This window comes from Acomys minous, assembly GCF_964271855.1.
Source record: "Acomys minous genome assembly, chromosome: 11".
Taxonomy (NCBI): domain Eukaryota; kingdom Metazoa; phylum Chordata; class Mammalia; order Rodentia; family Muridae; genus Acomys; species Acomys minous.
The window spans coordinates 110472428-110490520 of NC_140492.1; the positions used below are offsets into that span (position 1 = coordinate 110472428).

Genomic DNA, 18093 nt, shown 5'->3' on the forward strand with positions numbered 1-18093 from the left:
TTTTCAAAATCAAATAGACAGCTCCTAAATAAAATCACAAGCTGTTAGTCTAAATAAATTACTCAGTGGCCATTTCCCAAGCTGAATGAATGACCGTAGTCTGCAACAACCTTGCATTAGGCATATGTGAAATAAGTAATAAATTTCTGAATTAATCACTTTACTCACAGCTGGGTTAGAGGTGATAACTAGAAGCAGAAAGGACAATAATTACATTAGTGGGACCTAGGCGATGATGAGAAGAATGGATGCCTCGAGCTCATTTTCTTGTTTTTCATAGACGTTAGCATGTTCCAAAATAATATGAAGCTGACTTCTATGTTTGTTTTTCACTTCCAGTCCCCTCACTCTAGTATTTACATATTGCAAAGCTAGATTTTTCATTGACCCATGCCAGCTCTCAAATGTCTGACTCATAGTTACTCAATAAATGCCCGTTAAAGTCACAAGCAAGTTTATTATTAATAGCTTAAGCTTCCTGATGAGTAAGCCTACTGCTATACAAGGCTCATGTGGCCTGTGCCTTCCTTGAGGTATGGACAAGACCTTAGATATTAATTAGGATCAATGGCCCCAAAAGTTCATTCAGTAAGTGGCACTTTTTATTAGTCCTTAGGGGGAAATGTGTTAAATTTGTTTGTTGTTATTGTGTGTTGCTATTCCTTTTCCGATCTTAAGGGGTTTTGTGTGTGTGTGTATGTGTGTGTGTGTGTGTGTGTGTGTGTGTGTCTCTCTGTGTGTCTCTGTGTATGCGGCCCTCACCTTAATCGGGATTTTTGTCTTTGTGTGGACTGGAAAAAAAATCTCACAACCAAAGAATCACTGATTTGGGCTGAAGAGACGGCTCAGGAGTTAATGGCACTGGTTGCTCTTCCCGAGGAGCAGAGTCCATGTGCCAGCAGCACCTGCCCGGCAGCTCACAACTGTCTGTGACTCCAGTGCCAGGGGATCTAACACCTTCTTCTGTCCTCCACGGGCACCACGGATGCACATGGTGCACAGACACACATTCCGGCAAAAGACCCACACGCATACGGTAATCGCCCCCCTCGGTCACAGACCTAGGGAAGGGGAAATAGGGCGAAGTGGGAGGGAGGGAGGGAGGGAGGGAGGGAGGGAGGGAGGGATAGATACAAGTGAGGGGAAAACGATTTAGATGTAATCTGAATAAATTAATTAAATAATAAAAAAAAATTTTTTTAATTAAGAGCCATTTTTTTGGTTCAAGGCAAGGAAACTCAGGCACAACAACTACCATGCTCGTTGGCTTTTCACTTGCAGAGTGAGGTTTAAATTCAGCTTTTCTACCCTGAGTCCGAGTTTGACTTTGGCTGTGCTGTTGTTGGGGGTCGTTTGTCTCGGTTTGGTTTGGGGCTTCAGTCCCCAGCACCGAGTCCAGGACCTAACGTCTGCTGAGAATATATAACCATCTGTCTCTGGGCTGCATACCCGACCCCCCCCCCCCCACCCACACAGCATCAACTTTTAAGCAGGCAATCTTCTGCACTGGGCTAGATATTAGATACAGTATTTGTTTTAACACAAAATCTGTCAGCTCTCGGAGTTCACATTTCTATGTTGAAATAACATTTTTTAAAACTTTCACATTAAAAAAAAAAAGATGTTTACATATTTGGTAACTTGAGAGACTACTGGGTTGGAAGGTACAGGAAGAAGCCGAACTGAAAGCTACGAAGATTGTAGTCAACCACAACTTTAACCTGGGTATATTGTATTTCTTAATGGTTTTTTTTTTTTGTCGTGTAGGGGGTGGGGGTCAGGTGGATGCTCTCTTCGTGGTTTGAGTGGTGTTGACGGCGCGAGGTTTCATGTGTGGTCCACAGGAGGATGTGAAATCTCAGTGCGACTCAGAACGCCACGCACAACTCTGACAAGACGATCTCAAGGAGGCCAGCACGAGCCGCAGTGACCTCAGACTAGGTATTCAGTCTGGACAGCAGCCTGGCTATCATGTGAGGTAAATAAGGGACTTCATTCTGAACTTTAAATTTAAAGACTGGATGAAAGCTATAACTAAGGAGATGACCCAGCAGGTAAAAGTGCTCGTTGCACAAGCCTATGACCTGCTCGGATCCCTGGAACATGGTAGAAGGAAAGAACTGACTCCCGAAAATTATCCTCTGTGGCAGATTTACTCTCATGCTAACACACACATACACATACACACATGCATGCACACACACATACACACACAAATAATAATAATAGTAATAATAATAACAACAACAATAATAATAATGAAGGAGGAGGAGACTAATGGATGGCAGTATAACTTTAAAGATAGTATAGGTATAAAAAAGGATACACATATACACACATATATTCATCTCAGGCTCTCATAACAAAAGACCATAGTCTAGGTGACTTTAAGAAACAAAAAAGAACCCTATTCCTCACAGTTCTGGAGTCTGGGAAGTTGGCTCTCTTTGGTTTGCAGATAGCCACACTTTCTTGGTGTGTCCTGACAAGAGCTGTTCTTAGAGAGGTTTTTCTCTCTCTTTCTTGTCTTATAGAGCAATCATTTGACTTCTCCATGACTTCAGTCGCCTTCAACTTCAACCTTCTCAAAGCCCTGTCTCTAATACAGTTACACTGGGGGTTAGAGCTTCAGCAAATGGGTTTTAGGAGGATGCAGGGCAGTGAAACTTCTATCGATGGTCCCTTGAAGTAATGTGGTCAGTCACACAGCATGACTCATTCTGAGAAAGCATTCTAGTTAAAGCCACTCAACCACGAAACTAGCTGCCCGCCCCCTGAAGCTGTGGCTTTGCCTCCCTGCAGGATGCTGGGAAACATAGTCCTCGGATGAATGAAGGATCTCTCTAGATAAACACTTGTGCAGTGCTTGAATGCTTTGGCATAGCTGTTTTAATACACTCACCATGAATTTCCCTTGCTCCGAAAGATTGCATCCACACGTGACGATTTGGATGAGTAGAGAAAAGTCTAACAGAAGACTTAGAACAGCATCCAAACAATGTGCCATGAACTAAAAGTTCACAGTTCTTGGCTCCGCTGTGAGCCCTGAGGTCTGATTCTAATCTGGGCTAAGCACCGGTTTGCAATTTTGTGAGGACTTGGGGGCGGGGCTTACGTTAATTCTTGAACAGCACCCTCCACGCTTTTTCTTACTGGCTTCTTAAGAAGACCCTTCAAAGAGGTTATCTCAGAGTCCATGAGTAAGATTAGAAGTGTCTAATAGGTAAGATCATTTCAAACATAGTCCTTGGTAAGCCTTAGGTGGAAAAAGCCTAGGAAAGGAAACTAGATTAGGAAAGAAAAGTAGGAATATTCTTTCACTATGTTTCTCCCACAAACTGCATGATTTCCTAGTAAGTCTGCAGGTGTAGTAAGTCCACCAGGCCAAAACTGGAATCATGGTTCATCCATAAGTACCCGGCAACCCATCCTGTTTGTTAAGTCTGAGCTCTGTTTTACTGCGAGCTGAGCTATGAGCAGTTTATATGTACATGCCATTTTAGCTTAGTACACACGTTAGTAAAAGCAGGAGCGTGTAAGACAATAAAACAAGTTCACTGCAGTCTATGCCCCACTATTTAGTAAAATGAATCACACGATTAAGAAGGTTAAGAAAATGGGTATTAAGAGATGTGCATGTGCACACACATACAGAGAGAGAGAGAGAGAGAGAGAGAGAGAGAGAGCGCTTGAATTCACCCTGTAGTCTAGGCAGACTCTATTTCAATAAAATAGTGCAATAAAGGAAATAAGATGACACCCTATGATCTCCACCTCCCACATGCGCGCAAACAAAACCCAGGGAACAATTTAAAACAAAAGTATAAGCGGCTTAAGAGAGCCCCATGGCCATTTTTACCTATGGAAGAAAATACATAAGACCCTTAGGTTGCTGAAATTTCTTGCTAATGTTACCAGCTTTGTAAAGACGTTAAAAGCTACCACTGTGTGATGCTATCTGGTTGCTGTCAACTGTAATGGGAAAAGAGGAAAGGCACGCTGTTCTTTCTTTCCTTTTCCTCTTGTCCTCAGTCATTGCTAACGTGTGACTGAGCGCCCTCACCGAGCACAGTCTTACCATCCTTTCGGCAGCTGACTTGGGCTGTAAAATAGGCCCCAGTGTGAAGCCCCAGAGAAGAGCCAAAGCATCTCCAGTTTAGAGAAAGACTTCCTCGAGCAGCAGAAAAGACTTACAGCTGTGTTCTTTTCCACCCTCCTTGCCTGGTTGAATTCTTCAGTAGTTTCTTCCAGTCTTCTTCCTGGTGGGCTGCCAGATGGGTGTGACTGGTAAAGACTGGGGGAAGGGTCTGAGTCAGAGCCCAAAGGTGATGGCTGTGTGGAGATAGAGGGGGTAATTAAAGGGACACTCCCAAGGATTGCCCGTAACAGGCACAAGTGACGGGGAGGGGAGGGGAGGGAGCAGGAATCCTCACCTGGTGCTTTCAGAGAAGGAACCAACCGTCTGGCAGTTCTGTTTTCAACTCTTACCCTCTGGAGTTGTGACACTCATGAGCATCTATGTATTAATGCTATACATGAATGCCATAGAAAGTCATCATAACCTGGCTTAGAGAGGCCTCAGTAGGTAACTGGGTTCCCAAAACTCACATAAAAGCCACCTAAGTGTTGTAGGTGCTCTTTCCTCCCTTTCTCAAGCTCTTGGACTAACCACTCATGATACCCATAAAATATTTGTTTGTTTGTTTGTTTTTGTTTTTTCTTTTTTTTTTTTTTTATAATTTATTTTTTTTACTTTTTCTTAATTTTTATTTTATGTGCATTGGTGTTTTGCCTGCACGTACGTCTTCTGAAGGTGTCAGATCTTCGAGTTACAGGCAGTTGTGAGCTGCCATGTGGGTTCCGGGAATTGAACTCAGGTCCTCTTGAAGAGCAATCAGCGCTCTTAAGCGCTGAGCCATCTCTCCAGCCCCCTTGTTTTTGTTTTTTCAAGACAGGGTTTCTCTATGTTATGTTGGCCATCCTGGACTCACTTTGTAGACCAGGTTGGCCTCAAACTCACAGCGATCCGCCTGCCTCTGCCTCCCAAGTGCTGGGATTAAAGGCATGCGCCACCACGCCCGGCTGATACCCATTAAATATTATAGGCCATACAACTAGGCTTTTCTCTGACTAGCTCATAACTTAAAAGAATCCATTTGTCCTCATCTGCATTCTGCCGTGTGGCTGCTTACCTGAGCTCAGGACCCACGCCTCTCTCTGCTTTCTTCATATCTTGGCGGCCAAATCTCTTCTGCCCGACCCTATCCCAGAATCCCTTCTGCCTGCCACTTTCTATTTCCTGCCTCAGCTTAAGCCGTGGGTTTGTTTGTTTGTTTGTTTGTTAATTGGCAGGCATTGCATCCATACAACACACAAGAGATTCCTTATCAGTGTACACTCTGAAAGACATCAAACTGCATCACAAGAGAAAAGTGGAAGAAAATACAAAGCCAACAGTAGACCTGGCTCCTGGAACAGGCTTGGTGAAGTGTTTCCTGTAGCACTCAGCTAACCAGGTTTTGGAGACAGTCACAAGGCACTGAACGTCATTCTTTTGTTTGTTTTCTTTTCTTTTTTTTTAAAGACAGGGTTTCTCTGTGTAACAGTCCTGGCTGTCCTGGCCTCACTTTGTAGACCAGGCTGGCCTCGAACTCACATTGATCCACCTGCTTCTGCCTCCCAAGTGCTGGGTTTCTGAACATCAATCGTTTAAAATATATTTTGAAGTTACACTTTTAAGTTGGATTATAAGATACTAAGTTTCTAGACAACTTTTTCATTTTTTTATTTGGTTAACCCTATTTCCTTCCTCTCTTTTTCCTCTGCCAATTTCGTTTCTTTACAGCTGAATAAAATTCCATCATATATATGTAGTACATATTTTTTAACCCATCTATCAATTGACTCATTCCATTTTTCTAACTATTGGGAATATCAGTACAACAAAGGCGGGAAGAAAAGGTGCTCCTTTAATAGGCTCTGACGTCTTAGGGTGTCTGTCCAGGTGTAGCATAGCTGGGTCTTTCGGAAGATTTCCATATTGGCTGCACCAGTGGATACAGATTCTTTCTATCACTGGTGGATTTGCTCTATATACACAGCTGAAAAGTAAGAGAAAATGATGCTGAGGCACGTATTTGCCCCGTGTAGAACTCTGGGATTTCTGCTTCTCTACAGTGTAGTACGCACCACACCTTTAAATTCCATTCTATCTCTTGGAACCAAAAGGGACAAAAAGACGCAACCAGGAGAAAAGAATGGCTGATTTGAGTAGCTGTGGTTGTCTCTGCTGTACGGGAGCCAAGTCAATTGCTTTACGTGAGATAACATCCCAGAAAGGTTAGGAGCGCGTCAAGGAAGAACACACCTGTTCCGTAACATTTCTCATCATTCTCTCACTAACTTTGTCAGATGTTCTCTCATCAGGTGCTCCCTCCCTCCTCCCTCCCTCTCTCTCTCTCTCTCTCTCTCTCTCTCTCTCTCTCTCTCTCTCTCTCTCTCTCAATTCCCAACCTCTTCTCACAGTAGCTACCTCATCCTGCTTTTTCTCGTCACAGGTCCTCGGGGTCATTGGTTTGTTTCTATGATTGTGTTATAACCTGTGCCACTCATCTCATACAAGCCGCCAGTGAGCTCCAGCCCCCGCTGACATCCTGCAGGTACAAGGACTTAAATGCAATCTTCACTTCTTGAGATGGGGGTAACTGAATGGGTTGCTATTGTTTTACTTAGGCTCTTCCTGGAGCTGATATTTCCAAGGCCTGTCACCAATTTAAAAATCTCCTTCTTATTACCCAATAAAAATGGATGAATAAATATATAATTATTTTTTTCTATTAGAAGAACAACATAAGTTTATTATCTGCCATTTATTTGAAGAAACTCACCCATTTTTAACATCAACTTGGGGTATAGGAAAATAAATAAGGTAGAGCTAGAACTATTGATGTTCCCACACCTATACCATATACTTATCAAGACCTCTGTATTTCTGACGATCCACTTCCTTCTCTGCGGGCTAGGGGAGACTGTCGGAATAACCTATCATTAAATCGACCATTAACACTGGCTCCACCCTCTGTTCATTTGCTTGAGGCTTCATTGCGCCTGTATTAGAGTTCAAATTCTTCTTCTACCCAATTCTGCTCTCCCACCAGCACCATTCCACTTTCCCTCTTAAAGTATTAATCTCTAATAAGTATTGTGTGCCCTCAAAACCCAAAACATAAATTCCTTATTGAACCTCAAAACATCCTGTAGCAGGTGGTCATCTGGACATCGAGAAGATGGCTGATCGCTTTTGAGTGTGGAGAGTTCTGTGATTCCAGAAACCCCAGCACAAACAGGCAGGCAAACGCAGGACCCTGGGCTGCCCTGTCTCTAGGAGACATGGTGGCTGATGCGCCACCGTTTCACCATTTGTCACCCTTGCATATCTTATACTGGTCTTCATAGTGTGGCCTTGGGACAGCAATGCAATTGTGACGTGGTAGCTCATTTGGAATGCGAAATGTAATCCCAGACCTACTGCAGCAGAAACCGTGGAGCACAATACTATTTTTATTATGGGCGGACACTTGCAATTCATTGATGGATGCCAATGCTATTCCAGTCTGTTTACCACTGTTGCACATAGGAACGGACAGCAGTAAGACCAGATTGAGCTGATGGAAATTCAAAGAATGCCCATCTTATGATATCTAGGAAAGACAATGAATCTATCTTGTTGGATGTGCCTGAAAAGGCATATGCCTGACTGCTATGATACTGTGAACCAAAGACTGGCTTTTTAATGGCACTCGATGGCCACTGACTCAAGCCCTCCAGGAACCCACTCTATCTCTAGACTGTGAATAAATAATTTGTTTAAGCCAATTATTTCTTTTCTTGTATTTTCTATTTTACCTTTCTTCCATTCCCTCCTCCATGGAGTGCGGAAGTTGCTAGCATACACCATCATGACTGATGGTTTAAGGCGGTGGCTCTTAACCTCCCTAATGCTGCGACCCTTTTACACAGTTCCTCATGGTGTGGTGACCCCCAATCATAAAATTACTTTCATTGCTACTTCAGAACTGCGATTTTGCTACTGTTTTGAATCATAATGTAAATATCTGTGTTTCTGATGGTCTTAGGCAACCCCTGTGAAAGGGTTGTTCAACACCCCACCAGGGGCTCCGCAACCCACAAGTTTAGAACTGCTGGTTTAAGGCATATCTGTTTCAAGAAGTTGAAAGCATTCTAAGACCAGCACTCATTTCAACTCGCTTGCAACGTGTTGTTGCTCTGTTTCCCACAATGCCATCTTCTCTAAGTTTTCTCCAATAAGTCTCTGCCTCTTTTTCATTGAGTCAGGTCCTGCCCATCCTCCCAAGTCTTCCATAAAAGATGCCTCTGTTGTTCTCCCCAGACTGTGTCCCCACCTAGGGATTCGATGCCACTTACTTTCTAAAGCCACAGTCTCTTTCCATCACATATAGCCTTCTGCTTTCTCCCCTGTCTAAGTGCCTTATTGTGCACCCGGCACTGAATATGACATCCCACAGATGATGGTAAGTAGACATACAAGAGATGATGCACTGGTCTTCAGGGAATGATTTGCTGGGGTACCAGATGCTGCTCCCACCATTAAGACATGGATCATCTTTAACTGTCATCACCTCACTAACCCTCACTATAATTGCCACTCTCACCCTACTGTGATTGGAGTCAGACACGGAGGGATACCTGCTGTCTTAGTTTGGGTTTCTATTGCTGTGAAGAGACACCATGGCCATGCTGTGCTTATAAAGGAAAACATTTAGTGGGGCTGGCGTACACGTCAGAGGTTTAGTCCATTATCATCATACTGGGGAGCATGGCGGCGTGCAGGCAGACATGGTGCTGGAGAAGGAGCTGAGAGTTCTACATCTTGATCTGAAGGCAGCGAGAGGAGACCGGGTGCCACGCTGGGCCATAGCTTGAGCATAGGAGACCTCAAAGCCCACCTCCACAGTGACACACTTCCGCAAACAAAGCCACACCCACTTCAACAAGGCCACACCTCCTAATAGTGCCACTCCCTATGGGTCAAGCATTCAAACACATGAGTCTATAGGGACCATATGTATTCAAGCCACCACACTTGTCCAGTAAGGAAGAAATGGAGGTGCCAGGCCAGCATCAGCATCCAGCCCTTCATTCAGAAGCTAGCTAGCACTAGCTGGTTTGTGTTCTGTTGCAGGAAGCAGAAAGTTCAAGGATTATAGGAGAGCCAGGGGTTACAGTGTAGCTTAGTGTTTGAAGAGGTGGGTTTTAGAGCACCTGAATATGACTCTGGGAGGAGGCTGGTGTCTAACTACAGTCACAATTACAGTCTCTGCCCCTCTGTTTCCTTGTCTGAAAAAATGGGAATTATAATCCTGTTGGCCTTTTAGGACATGAGGAATTCTTTAAAAGGTCATGTTCATAAGTCACTTAGCATCCTGTCTGGCACACAGTGAGCACTCAATAAATGCTAATCATTGTTAGCAACCCAACCTCTCTATGGCTCGGTTCTGGCTTCCCATTCATGAGTGAGTAGAGGGGGAATGGTCTTTACATACCCTCCTGTTGAGATAGTCTGCATTCTGCCACTATAATAAAATACCTGAGGCCAACTCAGTAAACGAAAGGTTTGTTTTGTATCGGGAGTCTCAATTTGCGGTCACTTGCCTCTGTTGCTTTGGGCTTGTAGTGGCAAAGCACACAACACGGGGAGAGATGTGTAGCAAAGAAGGCCTGTTCGCTACATAGCACTGAAAAGCCAAGAGAAAACCAAGAAGGGTCCATGTCCCCACATTCCTTTCAGGAGCATGCCCCCGATGCCTTAACAATCTTGCACGGTCCTTGCCTCCTGAAGTTTCTACAACCACCGAGAGTTAATGAGACAAGCCTTTCACTACAGCATGGGCCTTCAGGGGGACATTCAAGACACAACTTACAGCAGCTGTCCATAGGCAGCAGAGCTCAGGGACAAGGAAAAGACAGAGCTAGGACCTTGAGTGTAGCTTGCCCTGGCGTTCTCTGCCTGCTCAACTGCAACGCTCTAACAGGTGGATGTAAAAACACTGCCAACGCCCTCCTTCACGTAGCACCCTCTAACTGCCACAGTCTGCGGCAGACACTCCTCTTACAGTCACCCAGCACCTTGCAGTGCTCAAAGCCCATTTCTCATTTCTTCTTTCACAGCAGCCTTGTGTTAACAGCTAAGGACAGCCTTTGCTAAGTCTCCTTTTACCTATTATAAATGCAGAGTCTGGTGACTAATAGGTTTTCTGAAGAATGTAGGGCCAGGAAGTTGCCGTCAGGGCTCAGACCCAGATGGTCCGGGACAGATTGAGTCATTCTCATCCCCTCATGGCCTTGTGCACTGCAGGGGGTGGGGGGAGGGGGAGATTTTCCAGTGAAAAACATAGTGTGTATGTTCTGTGGACGATATTCTTTCAGCCGTACAATAGAGTTGTGAAGAACTCCTTAGGACCCATTGTATATGGTGCCCAACATAAAAAGGGATAGGCCCCTCACTTAACTGTCCATATTTACTGTCATCTAGCACAGTACTGCATGCCTGCAACCACAGTATTCAGGAAGTTGAGGCAGGAGAATCACTAAAAGTTCAAAGCTAGCCTGGGCTCATAGAGAGACCTTGCGGCAAACAAACAAACAAAAGTACATGTATTCTCCCATCTTATCCTAAATTGTAAGCTGATACTTTTCAATCTGAATATTTGCCTGTGGGGCTTGTGGATCGGGCCTACTTGACTGCTGGCCAGGCCGTCACCGCAGAACTTCTAAAGTCACCACTAGAGCTTGCCCAGCTGCTGCAAGCTTCTGTGGTTGTCCACCAGCCACAGTGACGATCTTTGGGAGCCAGCTGCCACAGATCTCCCCCAAGCAGCCACCCAATTCGCCTGAGTCAGGCAGGGAATTTGTGGCCACCTGACTGTGTCTCAGAGCCCTGAGCTCTCTACTGCCACCTGGCCTGGTGCAGGCAGCCCAGCTAAAAGAGCAGCAACACTTAATTACAGAGGGAAAAAAAAAAAAAACAAAACTCCTTTTCCCACACCCCCGGATGGATCTTGTGACACAGACCCTATTCTGCCATCACCCGGGACCCCATACTTTCCCGCCAGGAGAGCAACAACGCTCCGAAGTCCTGACAGAGAAGCTCACACTTCCGGCTCCATGCCCCAGCAGTGTGCAGAGACCTCTTCCGGGAGACGTGGAGCCACATTTGCTCTCATCTTTACCTTTACTGTTTATTCCACCAGAGATTTTACACTTAATTTATACAATTGTCCTTTTCCTCCCTTTATGTTCAAGGAAAGGATCTCAAAAGCGAGGAAACTGGAGAGGGAGACTACAGTGTAAGGGAAAGTTCTGGACGTCAGCAGCACAAAAAAGGTGGCCAGGCCTTGTTTGAAGTGGAAGACGCCCAGCAAGCAACTCTGTGTAGGGCCTGCGATCTGTGCGCAGAAGTTTTGTTTCCAAATTGGCTAAGAATAAAAGATGTGGCCCCTCTGAAACAACTGGTTCCAGCCTCTGAGTCATCCATATGCACTCAGTGCACGTGGTGGGGAAAGTGTGGGGTCGGGATCTAACACCCCAATGCAGCACCCTGGCTCTGCCATCTACCTTTGTCTTAGAGTTACACATCACAGACCACCGTCAAGGGAAGCCAAGGCTGGAACGGAAGGCAGGGGCCATGGCCGACCCCTGCTTACCGGCTTGTTTCCCAAGGCTTGCTCGGCTTGAGTTCCTATGCATCCCCGAGCCACCTGCCCAGGTGTGGCATTGAGGGCTGGGCCTTCCCGCAGCAATCACTCTTCAAGAAAATGCCTCACAGCCCAGCGGAGGGTGGAGCACACCTTTATTCCCAGCACTTGGGATGCAGAGATTGCTGTGAGTTCGAGGCCAGCCTGGTCCACAGAGCGAGTCCAGAGCAGCCAAGGCTACACAAAGAAACCCTGTCTCGAAAAACCAAAAAAAAAAAAAAAAAAAAAAGCCTCACAGGCTTACCCACAGGCCAAACTTATGAAGGCATTTTCTCAATTGCGCCTTTTCTCTTCTCAGACAATGTTCTACTTTATGTCAAGTTGTTGAAAACTAAAATCAAACAAGCAAAACCCAGAACACTTGGCATCCCAAATCTTTGATTTCATCTGTAACGGGGTTCACGGTCTTGATTGATGTATGGTGGATGGTATTTCTTACCCTAAGCCAGGAGTAAGCGGGCTTTCTGTGCTGCACCCACACAGATGATACAATTCAGTAATGTAAGAAAACAACCAAAATCCTGTGGTTATTCACAAGCCTAACTATTGCTAGGGAGACAAAAAATTAAAAATAAAAAAAATAAAAAACTTCTACAGCCAGGCCCAGTGTCCCAGGTCTGAAATTTCAAAATAAGCATCAGTTACACTGATACGTGTGTGTGTGTGTGTGTGTGTGTGTGTGTGTGTGTGTGTATCTGAGTGTGACTATGTCTGTGTCCCTGTGTGTTAAGGATCAATCATGTTTTCATTGCTACTTTTGACCCCTTAAACCACACCTTCCAACTAAACTCTCACAGTCAAATGATACGTCTTCACGAGCAAGCCTTAATGTAAAAACAATGACAGTATGCCTTAAAATTATAGGAAAAGAAATGATTTTCCTATAGACCAGACAGTCCTTCGGTGGGAGACACTGGATTCCCATTTTACAGACAAAGCAGCCAAGCTTCCCTGTCTGCTGTGACGGAGCCTCCAGGTCGTCTGCTCCACATCTGGACGTTCTCCTGGATTCATCAAAAACACAAAGGTTGCTGTTTCTGTACGATGCGGGAGATGTCACTCCTGGCTCCTTCTCTACCCGAATGAGGGGTGCTTCCACCAAGCACCAACACAGCCAGCCACCTCTCACCCTTTAACCAGAACCTTCCCCTCTGCTTATAATGTGGTTACCATGAGCTTTGGCAGCACACACATCAGCAAGCCAGCTGAAGTCACAAAACACAACCCATCATTGTCTCTGTTGGGTTTTGTCCCACCCCCTCCTTTCTAGAATGGTATGTTTACAAAGGCTATCATATAATTTTCCCCAGGGAAGTCTTAATGAAATAACTTGTTTCCTTATATAAGAAAGGCTCATGAAAAATACTGGAACTCACTTGTTGTATCAGAGAAGAGAAATATTTTGGTTGGCACGCTGACAACTATTAATTTCCGAGTTCAGGCCGACTAGTTTGCTTAGACCATGAACACATGAGTTTGGGCTCACAAACTTCAGATCTGAAACATTCTGGGAAAAGCCTAAAGAAATTGGCTTTCTTACCCCTGAAAAGTCCAACCCAAACGAAAACCACATTTTACAGAAGTGTTCCTGTGTTTCTTAAGAGACCAGTGCCAGCGGGTGCTGATGGTTTTCAAGTTCATGTGATGCTAGCTCCCTCCCCCCCACCATCTTCAGAATCCCAGAGACAATTTCTCCCAGTTTGGGGTCCTTTTTACCCAGGAAAGAAAGTGTTTCAAGCGACGAAGGAGTGTGAATCCGAGTCTAGTGTTTTTGTTATTGGGGGGTAGTGGTGACAGACAAAGTGGCCACAGTGTGGACATCTTATCTGAATCTCCAGGACCTTAACTCAAGTCAATCTGAAGATAACAGAGCTACCAGCTATGCTACTGCTGGTATTGTGTGCAAGCTCTATTGGGAGATTTCACTGGGCTAATAAAAACATCCTGAGTGTAGTCAGTAAAGTGAGTTTACAAAAAACATGGGGGTGGCGGGGCTTATATAGGCCATAGGGGCAACAATCAAACCAAAGTAAATGCAAGTTTAAAACAAGTGCTAGAAAACACCTAAAAGAAATGCATCAACTTGGTAACACCCTAAAGCCCTAAGGGCACAGTGGACAGCTGCCTCTTCCTACCCAGTGTACATTCCCTCCAGGAAACTTGCAGTGGCTTTGGGGAGCACCCCCTTTTATTCCTAGGGGTGTGGCTGGGACGAGTTACAGAAAAGGCATCCAATGAACTGAAGGCCTATGTCCATCCTATGGACATAGGAATCATCCTATGTCCATAGTTTGTGTAAGGACATAACTTTTTAAAAAAATTTATATATTCACTTCATATCCCAATCGTAGCCTCCTCCTTCCTCTCCTTCTGGTCCCTCTCCCACCCTCTTCCTCCTATCCCCCCTCTTACACACATAAACAGACACACACACACACACACACACACACACACACACACACACACCCTAGCACATCAGGACTGAGCTCATCCTCATCCACTGCCTTGAGGCCAGGCAAGGCAGACACTGGAAGAGGTTTTCTAGAGCTTCGAGGAAAGGCAAGAGTCCACACTTCTGCTGGAATGACGTGCCTTGAAACTGCTGCAGTCATTTGGTTACCACAGAGTGAAAACGTGAAAATGACTCAGGTAACCACAGAAAGGAAACCAAGCCTCAAGCCATATTGTCAAGGCTGAGTGGACAGACAGTGAGAAGGCTGGTCTTCTTTGGCCATGTGGAGCAAAGCTTATTTGATGCCGATGGACTTCTCAGAAATGTTAAGGAGCCCTCGCCGATACATAACTCTCTACAAGACGAATTCTACATTGTAAAGGTAACTGTCTACTCTGTAATTTGTGAATACCATTTCCACAGTGTTTGAGAACATGAGAGTCAAATCCCAGAGTCAGTAGGAACTGCCTTCCTCCTCTGACAGTCACTTACTTTGTCTGTCTCTAAGGGAAGCTATTGGAAGAGTTAACTGCTGTGATACAAAGCACAGAAGTGGGCATTGTCCTTGCCGTCCAGATTTATTTTATTCATTATGATTGCCTGAGTATGCATGTTATGTGTGTGTTTATGGTGTGTGTATGTGTGTGTGTGTGTGTGTGTGTGTAGGTGTGTAGGTGGCATGCTCTTACACACTCACACAGAAACCCTACTCCCCCGCCCTCTGCCTTGTTCCTTTGAACGAGCTCTCACTCACTGCACCTGGAGCTGGGCTGGCAGCAACCCCAGCAGCTGTCCTGTCTCTGCCACCCACAGCACTGGAGTTTCCGGTGAGTGGACAGCGTGCCCAGCTTTTTACATGGCTGCTGGCTTTTCATGCTTACAGAACAAGGCTCCGCCGAGCCTTCTCCCCAGCCCTGAAGCTGAGTATTTGGTACTTCAGCACACGGCGCATCTTCAGTGTTATCCAGTTGATTGGTATTTTGATTTCATAACCTTCACTACTTAGAATACTTCATACTTCGTATTAATAGGAAACGAAAATTGGCAGAAGTGTGTTTAGGCTTATTTTATAAATCAAAGCCAAAATGTATTCATCAGTTTTTAAATGAAACTCAAGTTAGTAACTCCAACAGCAGATTTTTAAATCCAACTCAAAGGTAGTTATTTAACACATGCTGAGTAATGACAGCGGGAAAATATTAAGTCTTTGTTTTCGTAACTAAGCCATTGGTTCTATAAGAGCAGAAAGTGTGAGAGTTGAGTAGAAGCGATGCAGTTCACACTATACAACAGTCTCGGGGAGAGGGCTCAGTAGATAAAGTGCTTGCTGCACAAGCATGTGGACTGAGTCTGGATCCCCAGCTCCCGCACAAAAGCCAAGTGAGGTGGCATATTTGTCTGTATCTCCAGCACCAGGGTGATGGAGAGCCAGGTCCTGCCTGCTCGCTGGCTACCTAGCCTAACCAAAACAGAGCTTCAGTGTCCCAAAATTAAGATGAGGAGCAATAGAGAAAGATAGTGGGTGTCGACTTCTCAGCTCTGGCCTCCATATGCGTATGCGCACGGTTACAACCACAGGCATCCAAAGGTTGCTTGCTCCTTCTTGAAGGCTGAAAGTCCAAGATGGAGTGACTCCATCTTTTTGGCCTCTGGTAAAGGTATCCCAGCTACACCACAAGATGGCAGGCCAGTAGAAGGAAATGCCATGTGCAGATGCGGTCATGCACGGGGGTTGGGGGGAGGGCTATCTCTATAGCAACCTTATCTACTGAGACCAACAGTAATCAGTTCTAAGGTGCTGCCCCCGTAACATGACTACCTTCTACTAGGCACCAACTTTTAAAGGTCGCATGTCCTCTCAACATCACCACACTGACAGTCAACCCTTGGGCAGCGGGGTGGAGCCAGGGGACACGTTCAAACCACACCCAAGTCACACTCTCTCTTTTACTCCAATCCCTTTTCCTTCTGTGGTCAAAAATCTCCAACCTCTTCAAGTCCTTTTCTAAGGCGAAAGGTCATTCACTTGAAATTATTTGAATTTTTGCTGTAAGTTTCTCATGGCCTAGAGCCAACTTCTGTGAGGAAACAAGTCTTTAGATGAACATTGGAAAATGGCAAGCAAGTTAGGCCCCAATAGGCCATGGGAACAACATAAGCTGTTTTCTTCTTGGCATGGAAGCAGGAAACAGTACATTGGACCTTGGCCCAGGAACCATTAACAAATAGGTAATAGGTGCACCTAGAGCCCCTACATCTGGAGGTCACGCTAGGAGATAAACCTAGGAGGAGAGGCCAGGTATTGAGAACTATTGTGGCAAACAAAAAAGGGCTCAGGCAACAGCAAATGCTGTACGGGACTTACATGGCCAGATTTCCAGTATTTTGCACAATTTATTTGAGGGTTTATTTTATTTAGTGCTCTTTAAACAGTGATTTACAACTAAACTTTAACATGTCCTATGATGTCTGAGCTGGAGATGTGGACAGGGTTCATCTAGACAATTCTGCCTTAGGTGACATTGACTAGGGTCACTTATGCATCCATGGCTAAGGTGATCTAAACGTTCCAAGATGGCCTCACTCATATGCTTGGTCCATGAGCAGCAAGGCCAGATCAGCAGGGCCACTTTCATTTGCCAGACAGTCTCAGCTCCCTCGAGGTGGTCTCCTGAGCTAGCTGGACTTTGTACATGGCGTCTCAGCATGTATAGAGTGGAAGGCCCCAGTTCACCCAGGGGCACTTTTCTGTACTCTGATTAGTGCAGTCTCAAGCTCAAATTCAAGAAAGGAGCTAGATCTAATTTTACCGTAGAGGGTTCTGTGGCTGCCTCTAATCCACCCAGGGGGTGTTTGGGTATATGAGCGAGACAGAGAGAGCCCAGGTCCTGAATTACTCAAGCCAGAGTGATCCCAAAACATTTTTTAAAAACCTTCTCTATTGCAGTGACTTCGGTATCATCATTATTTGCTTCTTTATGTATTGTGTTACACTTTCTACCCTTCAAGGAAAAAACTGCACTTTTTTAGAACTATATCAGTGTTGGCACATATTGGTAGTAAATGTTTACTGAGGAAATAAACTGAATACATTGGAATAATTAGTTCCTCCTTCCTGGACTTCAGGGCCCCCAAATAGCTTGATGTTATGTCATTCTCCAGCTGCAGATCTTAAGAAAAGTTTGATTGAATGTGAAATAATATTCCTTGTGGGCATTTTTTTGTGAAGGGCTTTCCTTTTTGGGAGACAGAAGGAAAAGGAGAAAACGAGACATATCTACAGTAGTTGAATCCTAAATAGAAAAAATAAATAAATAAAGTCAAGGATGCTCACAAATGGTAGTCCTGATCTTTCTCAAGAATGATGACATAAATTTCTACACTAAAAATAGGCATTGAGTACAGTCCAAGGAAAGGGAAAATTGTTAGGAACTAGGTTGATAAGGCAAAGATGGCTGAAGATCAAGGGAGCTGAAGATACTAGTGAGAGTACAGTTTAAATGGATGATTAAAAAGTTTCCCATTGCTTAAGAAGAACAGAGTAGGTAGGAAATAACGGGTAAGCTCTGAGAGCAAAGTCTGGAGGTCACACTGAGGACAAAGAGCAGATTCTGTGGGAGTGAGCACATACGAAGACACAGATGTAGGTGGCTAAGGGTACTGAGGCTGAGACACAGGCCGATGGAGATGGAGTAATTTCACTAAATGACTAGGATGAAGGCGTGGCCTTACCTGTGGGCTGCTTGCACCTACAGTGAAGCTAATCAGCACTGGAAAAGGATGAGAAGTTGTAAGCTCAGAGAAATTACTGAATCATCAACAAGGTTGCTGAAGTCATTGGATAAC

General features: G+C 44.8%; 1 long non-coding RNA gene across 1 annotated transcript; it reads left to right on the top strand.

The window, feature by feature from the left end:
* The first annotated feature begins 802 nt into the window (after positions 1-802).
* LOC311608488 lies at positions 803-5449 on the top strand. The gene is made up of 3 exons (XR_014782988.1): positions 803-1036; positions 1768-1978; positions 5353-5449. It is a non-coding gene; the product is annotated as an uncharacterized lncRNA (long non-coding RNA).
* The last annotated feature ends 12644 nt before the right edge of the window (positions 5450-18093 follow it).